The 13,123-nt window shown below is 45.1% G+C and overlaps 1 pseudogene; it reads right to left on the reverse strand.

Annotated features, from left to right (window-relative positions):
- Positions 1-522: 522 nt before the first annotated feature.
- LOC144168248 (legumain pseudogene) lies at positions 523-12,672 on the reverse strand (annotated as a pseudogene).
- Between the last annotated feature and the right edge of the window lie 451 nt (positions 12,673-13,123).

Raw genomic sequence — 13,123 nt, forward strand, 5'->3', positions numbered from 1 at the left:
CGCCTCATCCCCTGCGTTGCGTCGGCGCGTTAAACTCTACAATCAATCAACCAAACAATTCGGCATTTGTCTGCTTCTTTGAGTGCATGACGGCGGGATCAGACGCATTGAATGAGATGAGTGAGCTGGGCCAGTCTATTGAAGCTTAGGAAGTAATGGTGCTCCACTTTCATCACGATGCTAGGGAAGTTCCAGAATTACTAGCATTTGCACTGTGGGAACGACTGTACCATTTATGGCCACTCTCGGAACTTCAGTCGGTGGAACCGGTCACCGGCGTGCCCGTAAGTGCATAATGAATAGGGTACATTTTGATGGTCTGCACGCTAGGCCGCACGTTTGCAGGTATGCGCTGTGGCCTCGATTGCTCGTTCTATCTGATCTTAATAGTAGCCCGGGACCTCTTGGTGATCCATAGAGCTAAATCACCCTCTTACAGTATACGTGGCAAGCATCCTGTATTGCATTGAGCTCGGTTGCAAAACCCGATAAAGTGATGTTGAGAAACATAGGTGAAATAACTCAGCCTTGGGGGAGAGCGATGTTGAAGAGCATAGGGGAAATCACTGAGCCTTCGGGGCAACCTTTGGCTGGCGTGCTGAACTTGCCAGAGACATGGGCGCCCAAGTGAAGGGTTGCGCTGAGATCTGTAAGAAGGGCATGCACATAGTTGAAGGTGGAGGCTGCACAACTGGGGGCTTAGAACATGTTGATGATGACAGCATGGGTAACATTATCAAACGGACCCTGTCGTCAAGCGCTACGCAGAGCTGGGTTGAGTCTTACTCAGGTTGTTGATATTGAGCTCTTTTAGTTGTAAATGGAAATTGTAAGTGGACAAAATAGGTCTAAAACCAAACATTGTATGAGGCAGAATATCTGTCTCCCCTAAGGAGTTGATGAGCCGGCCTATAACGAGGTGCTAAAACCATTTGCCAATGCACGAGGTTAGAGGATAAGGCGCAGGTTATCGATTTCGATTGGCTTGCTAGGCTTGGGAATAGCGTTATTTCGGCACAGCGACAGTGCGCTGGTATCTTGGCTTGAGTCCTGTGATTGTTGCGGCACTTTAGTAGCGACTCCTGCAGTTCTTCGTTCAGGTTCCGCAGGAGGCCGTAGGTTATCTGTTCGTTGCGTGGTGCCGTGTTGCGGGTTAGCTTCACTAGGGCTGATGCCAGTTCAGTGTAAGTGAACGGGGTGTCGAGAATGGGGTTTGGCGCTCCTATGAAATCTGGGTTCGTGGTTACTATCGTATCATCACCGACAATTTTGATGGGTATTTGGTCCAACGGTTGGTCAGGCGTGGGCGGATAGTTGTGCAGGAGATGGGTGACATATCTGGCCGTAGATGCGTTTGACAGCGACGAGCCAATAAGGCGTCTCAGTAGGCACCGAGTCTGCTTGGTCGTGAGAGTAATCCCCAAAATTGATAAGAAAACGTGCGCAAAGTTTATGAATGTAGTTGTTTGACGTAATGAAGGGCTTTATGAGTGATTCCAGCCATTTTTTGTTTCAGAGTCCGGTTGTGTCTTTGTCGCCACCACCTGTTAAGCTCGCCTCTTTTGGCTGCTCACAGGTTGGCGAGGTGGCTGTCAACCGTTGGCGTATCAGAAGTGGAGGTTAAATTGTCTTTGTGGGGACCTCATGTAGCTCGTACATGCGCTGCGACCCCTACTCAGTGCTCTCTGTTGGTGATGGCAGGGCTGTCGGGTCCTGTCGGAAGTTAGGCTAGTTGGTGAGTTTCGAAGTTGCCGTTCGGAGCCGGCCTACTGGATTTGGGAGCGTGAGTGTGATGATGAAGTCGTTGCTGCTAAGAGTAACCGGCACGGTCTCCCAGATTAGATACCGACGCGCTAGTGCTCATGCGCGTCGGCACCGTCAGGTCGTTGCGTAGCATAAAGGGGAGCTGCGTAGCGTGTAGACGAGCTGTGCCCTTTTAAAAGCGAAGCTGTTAAGCAAATAGTTACAGTTTATTATCTGCAGTTAAAAATGCCATGAAAATTTTGCGCGCATGTGAGCTCGTGCCAGGCTACGGCGCCCGGCAGTTAAAATACCTCGTAAATGCGGAGCACTCGTGTGTACAGAGGGCAATACACTTGTCTATAACACAGGTTTCATATTTATAGCCTTATCTTGCCTCTGCCCAAAAGCATTGAAATAAAACTATTGGGCCATTCTGAAGTCTTAGCCATATATTTTGACCTCAACATTTTTAGTGAAAAGTTTGAGTCCACAGTTTTAAGAGCTAACTAGTTGAAGTTAAACTCAGTGTTATAGACAAGGGTGTTGCGCACTATACGTGCCTCGTGGTGACCGGCCGCCGTTCCCGGCTCACGTATTTCAATCTAAGCATGACCACTTACGGAGATTGGCAAAGACTGGCCATAAAAACTTAAACGTTCGACGTAATCTTCGCAATACTTCCTCGGAACGAGAAAGACCCCAGCGTTCGCCGTAATACTGGCAAAACTTGCTCGTAACGAGAAAGACCCAGCTTAGCACACTCCCCTCTAAGGTGATATTTCATTATTATCACATATAAAATAATAAAGGGAGCTCCCACTTATAGCAAACATGATAGAGTAAACGTCGTTGCAGCAGCGAATTAGAAGTAAATCAAACGGCCGTAATCGTGGACCCAAACTGTCGTGATGGTCGTGAAGGTTGAGTACAGCTTCGCTACTTTCACGTCTTACGAGTTAGTGTGAGCTTCCCTTTTGAAAGCATGTTATTATCCTCATGTTATATGCGGGGACTTAAAGTCTCCTAGTAGGAGTAGTGGATTGTTGCCTGAAAGCTTCACCGCTTGTTGGAGAAGGTGTTCTATAGATGTTAAAATTCGCGGCGGCGTGCTGGAAGACATTCATTTAAAAAAAAATGATTGATTATAGGGTTTTATGCGGCAGCGCAATGCAGGTGATGAGGCGTGCCGTAGTCGAGGGCTCCGGATTAATTGTTCAGTAATGGTTCACTTAGGAGTTGGACAATTTTTTCTCCCGTGTCGGCGGTTAACCGAAGAACCAATATCGATAGCGCAGAACATAAATCGAGGGAATTTATGTGGAAACAATAGAGCCATCATTCTTTTAAGAGACAAAAGAGACCCGTAAGCTGAAAGCAAAAGAAAAAAGCAAAAGAAATAGATACCTAATCAGCTGCATAAGTATGGAGGGAGGCAAAAAGAGTGATAAGTGGGCAGAAATTCAAAATCAATTGGAAAGGGAAAAAATAAACGTGTACGCTTAAGCAGAGACATACTTCCGACACCTAAAAGTCCCTCCTGTCATAGACAATTATCTCTGGAAAAGATGCAACAAGACCGCGAAAATGAAGCTAATGAAGGCGTTTTCAAGCTTATTACACAAGAACCCACTAGCAGAGGGTGCATGAAAGCTGTAAAGAGCACCTATGGGCTAGAGGCACCATAGCGAGGAAAAATTCATGGTTAGGAGTTTTGTATCTGTGGACTGGAAGCCGGGCTAGAGAGGAAAGTGAGGAAATCGTAAACTGTTCCGGGCTAGAGAGGAAAGTGAGGAAATGGTAAACTGTTTGAGAGGAGGTATAAACGAGTTCAAAGATTCGGGCGAAATAAAGATAGTTGCAGATATGAACACCCAAATACCAGATTTCGATGGATACATAAATCAAAACGGTTCTCTAGTGATAGATTATGTCAGGAAAATCGGCTTGTAATAGTAAATACAGAAAACAAGTGTGACGGACAAATAACGTGAGAAATCGGTAACAGACAGTCCAGCATAGACTATAGTCTAGTCTCCGAAACAGTATACTAAAGGTGGGAAATGAGGATAGATGAAAACGGAACAGACAGCTTAGGAAGCGGCCACAAGCGGCGTACCTTGCACTTTCGAGGCGCAACCTGGATAAATTAAGAAATCGGTACAACCGAAATAACTAATTTCAACGATTAACAGTTAAAGATCAGCACTAGAAGACGACATGAATAAATACTCAGACAAAGATTGGGAGTACGCCGAAATGACCACGTTCATAAAGCAGAAGATAAATGAAGCTAAGCAAACAAAAAAGTGGAAAGGGTAGAAAACGCCGAGAAGATGGTTGAATAGCGAAATAAAAGAGGTTATTTGCCAGCGAAAAAAGCATCGAGAGAATGTAGAGAGGCAAAACGTACCGGTATGGAACCGGAGGTAGGGAAGTAAAAATGGATATCTACCAGGAAACGAAACTAGAACGGCAGCGAATGGTTCAAGCAAAGATGAAGCAGAAAAGCGAACAATGAATGGTAGAAATACGGAAGAACGTCAAAAGGGCATCCAAGAAATTTTGGAAGCATGTAAAATTACTCAGCTCAACAAACGATATCAGAAAAAAATTCTTGATTTATGTAGAGGGGATACATTTAGAAGGAGAACACGCGTTGCCGCATATTCATCGAGTGATGATTTATAAGTTTAGGGAAGCATGCACCGATACCATCAGTGCCACAGAAGGCTGCAGAGAGGGAAGTAAGTTTTAGCTACCTTGATTGAAAAAAAGCCGAGGAACAGGTTTCTGCCTCAACAGCAGTGGGCCCGGACGGAATACCAATGCAGCTTATAAACCTGCTTAGAGCTAAACGTATGACATCTTTTATGAGGGAAAGATAAGGTGATACAAACCAAAAAAAGACCAGACGATTGTCTAGAAAGTAGGTTAAATTTAATATATAAAGGCAGAGGCGAAAAAGCCACTATTCATTAATACAGACCACTCAGAGTAACGTCAGTGGTGTATAGATTCGTAATGCAGGCTATAAAATCAGAAATTTACGCATGAATGGAAGAAAAATAAATCCTTGGGGAACCGCAGAATCGATTTAGAGAAGACAGGTGACTGCATGATAATTGTTCGTGATTACACAGTGTACTGAAATTGCGAAGGCGCAGAATAGACCACCATGGGTTACGTTCTTGGACATTAAAAGGGCATATAACAACGTGAACAGAGAACTGCTGTGGAGAATGCTGAAACTGAAGCGCTTAGATTACGAGTAACACAGTTCCTTATAGCGATCTATACAGATAATAGAGTGAAGCTGACATGTGAAGGGCAGAAATGCGCAGAACAGGCCAACACCCATCGACCTAGCAGGTCTCGAAGTGAACGAGAGAACGATAGGCCGTTTGGCCTTATGAGCGCATGGAATAACAACTAACGAAGTGCAGGGAGATATGGGCTGGGCGTCTTTTGAAGTTCGAGAGGCGCAGAGTACAATGTCTTTTAAGAGGAGGCTGAGAGCAATGAATCAACGTAGGTGTACAGCTAAGATGATGATGATGATAGTTGCATTTTAGTCGCGCAAGGCCAACTAGGAGAAACAGCGCCAATTACAGATGGTTATTTTCCACAGAAAAAGGTGGATATTGAAATTGAATAGGAGCAGAGGTAAAAACAAATAAAGACAATGGAGATGGCTGGTGTAGAGGGCCAGGTTGTGGTTATGCATGGTACGATATGAGGTTCAGAAATTTAACTTTAGATAAATACTTAAAGGCAGGTTTGACCGAAAACATTGGTTCATCGCCTCAGAAGTGCGATGGGTGGAGTGGCATTTGTCGTCTGTAGATTTCTGGAAATTGTTTGCGTCGTGTGGTGTGAAGTGCCGTGCATATGATTAGTATGTGAACTACTGATAGGGCCTCCCCGCACCTGCAGCACTGTGGTCTAGAAAATTCCGTCAGCAGAAACGAGTGAGTTGCATGCGTGTGCCCTATCCGTAGCCTAGCCAAGGCGACTTCCGTTTGTCTGTTGTGTGAGTCAGTGGTGTACCGTTTCAAGTGGGGCTTTATTACATGTAGTTTGTTGTCTGTTTGTTCACTCCAGTGTGTTGGCCATGTTCTACGCGAGTGTTGTCTTATGTGTGGCTTGAGGTCTTTATAGGGTACAGTTGTAATATCTACAGTGTCCCTGAGTGCAGCAGCAGCGGCCCTCTCGTCTCTCAACTCGTTCACAGCAATCGCAGCATGCGCTGGGACCCAGCAGAGGAGCAGCTCATGCTTTTTCGCATACACAGACATAACAGTGTTGAACACAAGATTAGCTATGTTGTTGTTGCGCGGCTTGTGCAATGATAGTGCACGAACAACACTCAAGGAATCTGTATAGATGACGGACTTGGGAATTTGATTTTCAAGAATGTGCTGTAGTATGAGTAGAATTCCATATGCTTCTGCTGATAAAATGGTTGTGTGTATGCTCATGGTTCTGGCTGCATTAAAACTCGGACCATGAGCAGAGCAGGACATTGTAGTGTAGGTTTTAGAAGCGCTACTGTAGAATTCTGCACATGGGTATTTAAACTGCAGAGAGAGAAAGTGCTGCAGTACGGCAGTTCGTGGTACACGATTTTTGTCAAGTTTCATAAAAGAAAGGTCTCAGGACACAAGGCGAACTTTCTAAGAAGGTAAAACGTCTGTAAAAGAGGATCTGTACACATCTAAAAACGAAGTGCTGAGATCCGAGACTCGCTCTCTAACTCTAAGTGAAAAGGGCAGAGGGACGGATGGGCGATTCACAAACAGCAGAGAGGTGGATGTAATATTAAAGACTGGATAAAAAGGATGGTCATTCAGCGACGAAATTTTAAAAGCATAAAGCAAGTCCATGTACGTCCGTTGGTTCTGAAGGCTCTACTTGTTACACTCGACATACAGACTTTGGACCGGACTTGTGCGAAAAGGACCCGACGCAAGACGAACCCCCAAGTGTAGCACTGGGTCAAGCATTCGCAACGCTGTCTCAGTCGCCGCCCCATACACCACACTGCCATAGTCCAAATGACGCCCAACCAAAGCAGTATACAAGCGCAGCAGGAGTTATTTGTCGGAACCATAGAACTGGTGGGAAAGAACCTTAAGGGTATTCATTGTTTCTAGGCATTTATGTTTAAGTTCCTTGATGTGGGGAATGAATGTGAGTTTCTGGTGAAACACAAGACATACGAACTTGTGCTCCTTGTTCACAGGAATCGGCACGTTCTCAAGAGTGATGTCTGAGTCCGGGTGGACCTAGAACACTACGCAGGAACGTTTTGTAGGATTAATTTTAAAACCATTCCTGTCAGCCCAGCTGGAAAGTTTATTGACACCAAGCTGGACTTGACGTTCGCTGATGGGCATATTACATGACCTAAAGGATATCCGCACGTCGTCTACATACACGGAATAAGAAATTGCAGGTAGCAGTGCTTTTCCAAGAGAGTTCATCTTTACTACGAAGAGAGTTTCACTCAACACACCACATTTCGTTCTATCCGACAAGTAACTAACAAGGGTGTTCAACATGTTACCAGAAACACCGAATGACTTGAGGTCACTAAGGATCCCGTATCGCCAAGTGGTGTCGTAGGCCTTCTCGAGGTCGAAAAACACAGTTAAAGAATACTGCTTTTGCACGAAGGCATCTTTTATATATGAATCAAGAGCTACGAGTTGATCATTCGTGGATCGCCCCACCATGAAGTCTGCCTGGCAGATCTCGAGAAGACCATTGTACTCAAAGAAGTACACCAGGCTGCTTTTTATCACCTTCTCGAGAAGCCTGCACAGGCAGCTCTTTAGGGTGATAGGACGGTAACTTTAGGGGGATGACGGGTCCTTTCTCCAATTCAAGAAAGCCACAACTATGGCCTCACTCCAAGAGTGTGGAATGTGCACCGAATTTTATTATAAAGATGTAGAAGTGTTTCAAGTGTGTCTGCGTGTAGGTGTTGCATCATTGTATAGGTGATGTTGTCTGGGCCTAGGTTTACATGTGATCAAAGCTGCCCTCAGCTCATGCAGTGAAAACTCTGAGTTATAAGAAGATGTTGACCTATTGTTATCTAGTATAGGCTTCTTTTCGGCCGATTGTTTGTTTCGTGCAAGTGTTTGTGTAGTGTGCTGAACTGGACACATGTTTGAAGTGTCGTGCGAGCGTGTCAGCCTGGCATTCGAGTGTGTCCCCTGTTGTGCTGACCAGAGGCAGGCTGTGTGTTTGTCGTCTCTTGAGGTTGCGTATTCTTGTCGATACTTTTCGTGTGTCTGTGTATGAGTTTACGGATGTTATGAAGGAACGCCAACTCTCTTGTTTGGCCTCACGGCGCACACGTTTTCCAAACGCCTTGGCCCGTTTGAACAAAATGAGGTTACCGGACGTGGGGTACCGACGAAGGATAACCCACGCCTTGTTTTGGGCCTCTCGTCCCCCCCCCCTACAGTCTTAATTCCACCATGGCCTCCTCTGGTTGTGTGGGGCACCAGAGGCGTGGGGAATCGACTTTCCGGCGGCGTCGAGGATGTGCGCCGAGAGGAGTTGGGTAGTTTCTGCAACGCGTAGGTGTCCAATGGTTGTGTGGTGTAGTTTGGATGTCTCTGTACCTGTATTCCTGTTAGCTCTTGCTTCATTGAACCTGTTCTGGGAAGATGGACTGCCTGGGCCATTACCTATATATGTTAGTGATGGGGAAGTGGTCACTACCTATTGGGTCATTGCTCACACCCCACTCGAGAAGAGGAAAGAGAACTGCGAAGCCAATAGCCAAGTCAAGATATGAGTGTGTGTTGTGTCCTGTATTTATGTATGTGGGCTCATTTTTGTTGAAGAGGCATACTCCTGAAGATGTAAGAAATGTCTCTATCAGGCGACCTCGGGCATCCGTGTGAGAAGAGCCCCAAAGGGAGTTGTGCGTATTAAGGTCGCCTGTTAGGATGTATGGTTCGGGCAGCTGGTCGACCAGCTCCTCAAAGTCAGACCTCCAAAGAGCCAAATCAGGACAAATGTAAATGGAGCATACCCTTATCAACCTACTAAAAATTATTGTGCGTATTGCTAGAGCCTCAAGAACGGTGTTCAGAGTGATAGGGTGGCGTGCTAGGGATTTTCGGGCTATTATGGCCTAACCACCCGAAGAGTGTGTGCAGCCAACCCTATCATTTCTGAACACCATACAGCTATTTAAGAAATTTGTCTGTTGGAAATTGAGCTGAGTTTCTTGGAGACACATGATACTTGGCTGACTGGCATGCACAATCTCATATACGTCGTCAAGATCATTCAGAAGGCCTCTGCAGTTCCACTGAACAATATTTTCTCTTCCCATCATGATGTGTTAGAGCTACTGGAGTGTGACTATCTACGTAAGGTCTTTCGGGGCTTGGACTATTGGAAGGGGTTTTTTGACCTTCTTTACTTACGTGGACATCGCAGCCCGTTCCTTTCGCTGCGATGAAGCCGGAAGGGCTCGACGTCCATGTCGTCATCTGAAGGCAAGGGGGTGCCCAGAGGACTGGGCCTCCTTGACTTGGTACCCTTTCGGGTGTGCTTTGCCTGCGCTGCCAGTGCCGGGTGTACAGCTGCCAGGTTTACAGCTAAGGTTTTCAGGTACCTATACATGAAAAGGTACGTATAGATGGACACGCAGTGCGAAGACTAGATGGCTAACGATGAAATCTTCGTCAGATATGTACATGCCTGAGAAATTACAAATCAGGAAGAAAAATTTCTATGATAATTCTATTGGCAGTGCTTTGATTTTGGAGGCTAGAGGAGGTTGTGTGCGCACTAACAGCGTTGTGGGGAAGTATACACAAAATGATGGGGTATGCATGGTGTGAGGAAAAGAAACAAACTACGCAGCAAATAGTGTTAGGATACGACGGTATCCATCCAAAGCTACATGAGGGAAATATTCGGATTCCAGAATCTCAAGGATTTAAGGGTAGCACAGAAGGAGTTAACTTCAACGCTGTCCAGGCGACGAAAAGAAGATTAGAATGCTGTTGGACGAAAAGCATAGAGGGGAATATTTCCTAAAACAGCTAGCACCTGTACAGAAAAAGTAAGTATTTTGCGCTAATAGGTTTCGTGTACCTGCACTAAGAGCAGCGCTAGTATTGAAGGAAGAGTGAAACTCAGGTGTATTATTTCCTTTCTACTTTTTTCCAAGATTATGCGTCATTACCCCAGTAGAAAAGGGATGCCAGTATCAAGTATCTATCATCGTTATCACGATAAATTTACCTGAAACTTCTAGCACGTCCGGGCACATGCCGGGTGTGCCCGGCAGTTAGCGCAAGTGGAGCTATGGGAGTGACAGTTTGCCTTCAGGTGCTCCAGCACTGCGTATTTCGCACTGGTTGTTTCGCCATGGCAAGAGCTGGTACTGTGCCCGAAGCGCTGGCACTAGGAACAACGGCGCGGGTTAGGTATGTAGGGACGGACTGTGCACCTAATAAAATCTGAATTGATATATTCCGTAAGTTTGTATGGGTTGAATATCAAGATGAAGTGATCAGAGAATTTTTGTATTTTCTCTGTGTTTGGTGACTCTACTAACGTCAGTAACTCCTTGATTCTTCAACCGTTTGATAATGTAGGCATTTGTCTATTTTAGAAGATCTGGCTTGGAGGTCACACCCTGCGAGCTGTTGAGGCTACAGCGGGGTGTGACTGTGGCTTCAAGATCTATCACTGGAGTCTGAGAAAGAAGCTTTTCTGCTTCCACTTGGCTATTTACCTCGGCAAGAATTTCGCCAGTTTTTTGTTTTTGCATTGTATGACTTACTATGTTTTTTGCGAGGGATTTGAAGGATCCATTATACACAGGGAAAAAAAACCAGGAACCGGGCTACGTTCTTTATAGGCCTTAATGTGATGACCAATGAGGTCCCGGAGCTCCCTGCGTGGTAGACATAGAGGAAGCCCTTTGGCTCGGGCTTCACCAGGCCTCTGAAGGCCAGCTTTCAAGGCTTCTACCCTCTACCCCTTGACATATCGCCAAAGTTGGTTACAGCTTATGTGTGGGGGCTCGGGGTCGGCGGTGTCGCCTATACCCTCACCTCGAATACACAAGGTGCCCTGTGCGGGCTCCGTAACAATACTTATCCCACAACTTCTGTGGATTTGATATATGGTAGCATTGCCATTAACGGCAATGCTATCTCATACCACAAGTTCTGAGAATTAAAGAAACCACATTTTTTTTCGCACTAAGCCCAGACTGTTGTCAATTATACGGTGTTACCCTTAGCACACGCAGATCAGGCTTTCTTATTGGTCTCGCTGATTCTCCTAATGCTGTGTTATGCGGCATAACGTGGGTAAAGGTTTATTTCCACACGTCAGCGAAAGGTTTATTTCCACATGTACATTTTTAGGACAAAAGGCGTTGTGTAATTATTGGAACATTTTATTCTCATAAAATTATAACAGCTATTCGAAGGAACTGAGGATAGAAAATCACGACTTTCTGTTAACAATGTCAAAGTGTGGGATATTTAGTTCAAAATGGCAAAGACAAGATCACTGGAAAAGCACACACAAGAACAAGAACTCGAGAGACACGCATCGCTCTATTTTCAAAGGCGTACTAATTTATATCACATCATCAACCTTGTGGAGAGGGCAAACTGTTTCCATTGTTTGAAGTATTTTTTCAGTGGTATAGTTAGCGCACAGGTTAACAAGGCCATAAAGGAATGCAGAACTGTAGGCACTTCTCGAAAGGTTAGAACAGTTTTCAGAAAACGTATCTGTTACATTTTCGTAGCATGGAAATTCTATCTCATCCGGTTTCGTGGTTAGAACACTTAAGTTAGCGCCGAGCGCGCCAACAATTTCCACAAATAGCGTACCAAGCTTGTCCCTCTTCTCAAGAATTATTTTCTTGCGCTCTTCAAGTTCACGCTTAAGCGTAATGTTTTTTGTCGTGTTTATTTTGTGTTCTAATACGTGGAATGGTGCATCTGCACTACTGACGGGATCACAAGAAAAGTTTGCAAGTACCAGTGTGGTGACGTTCTTGTTGCCCATAAACTCGCTCAAGTGGAGTGATTCAATTGTCAGTTCACCGTAATGCTGGACGTGGCTCTTCGTTGTTTTCTTTTTGACAATATTGTAGAGCTGGTGAAGGGTTTGCTTGTGGAGGTCCTGCTGGTCGGCGTCCTCCATCCAGTTTACGCTGAAGCTGTCTCCTAGCCACGCGTCCCGATATTCATCATAGTAACAAGCCCATGAGACCTCATGCGCGTGTGCGGCCGTCATAACGTAAGCACTAATGTTGTTCGGCAGCAATGATTCGAACATTGAACCCGAAAAACAGGCTTCGATAAAAAATATAATTTTATGGTACTTTTTCTGCTCATGCATTTTAGTGATCGCATTTATGAGCGCCCGGGCATGCAAATGCGAGTCAGGGAATATGAGCATGCCTGGAGCTCCGTGGTCAGAGAAGTACACAAACACGTAGTCATCTTGACTACTATTGATGACTTTCCGCGTGCCAACTCCGGGATCGATTCCCTGAAGAACGCGGAGAAAGTTGTGCGGCGTCACAGTGTCCCCGGTGTAGTCCTTTGGAACTCCTTGGTACACGTTCATTCCATTGGGACGATTCACGATTATTCCAGGCGTCGGATTGACAGAGTTGTTGGCGATGTCGTCGTACATCATAACAACGATCTGGTCGTCTGGAATTCCGTGCTTATGTAAGACTTGGTATGCGTGGCACACATCCGCTTGGTGTCTGTAGTTGAAGTAACCATTAGAGCCAGCAACAAGCAGGCCCCACTGTTTCCTTTCGGCCTTTCTTGGTTCTTCAAGTTTTTCTGGCCCATATACAACTTCTGACGCAAAAGCCACATGTAGCAGCATGAGAAAAGCACACCACAACATAGCTGTTGTGTTTAAAACAAGTAAGTTGAAAATACTATAGCCTTTCATAAAGCTTTGTAAATGAGCTGAACACTATGGAGACCGTCGTTTATATACGATGGCCTCAAATTAATTTTAATGAAGCGCAGAAAAGCGCGCACACTAAAATATCAAAATTTTCAGTTTTTCCTTGAATAAAAATACAAGAATGAAAAATGTGTAATTTGGAGGCAAACTCAAAGAGGTTAGTAGCTTTTTGTTTAATTTTGCATATTATGATGTATAATGTTTCAGCGCAGTGGGATTCTTCCTCAGGATCGCTTTAACATAATTACTTCCTGCGAAGTAAAACGTTTTGCGAATACCGCGAAAGAGCTTGACAACGCTGCGACCGCTACGACCGCTACGGTTTCAAAAGGAATATTTACCTTTCAATTACAGTTATTTCGTTAGACTTATCAGGCTTTCCAAG

The sequence above is a fragment of the Haemaphysalis longicornis genome, unplaced genomic scaffold (genome assembly GCF_048455015.1).
Source record: "Haemaphysalis longicornis isolate Haplotype H1 unplaced genomic scaffold, Haemaphysalis longicornis Haplotype H1 scaffold_2, whole genome shotgun sequence".
Taxonomy (NCBI): Eukaryota; Metazoa; Arthropoda; class Arachnida; order Ixodida; family Ixodidae; genus Haemaphysalis; species Haemaphysalis longicornis.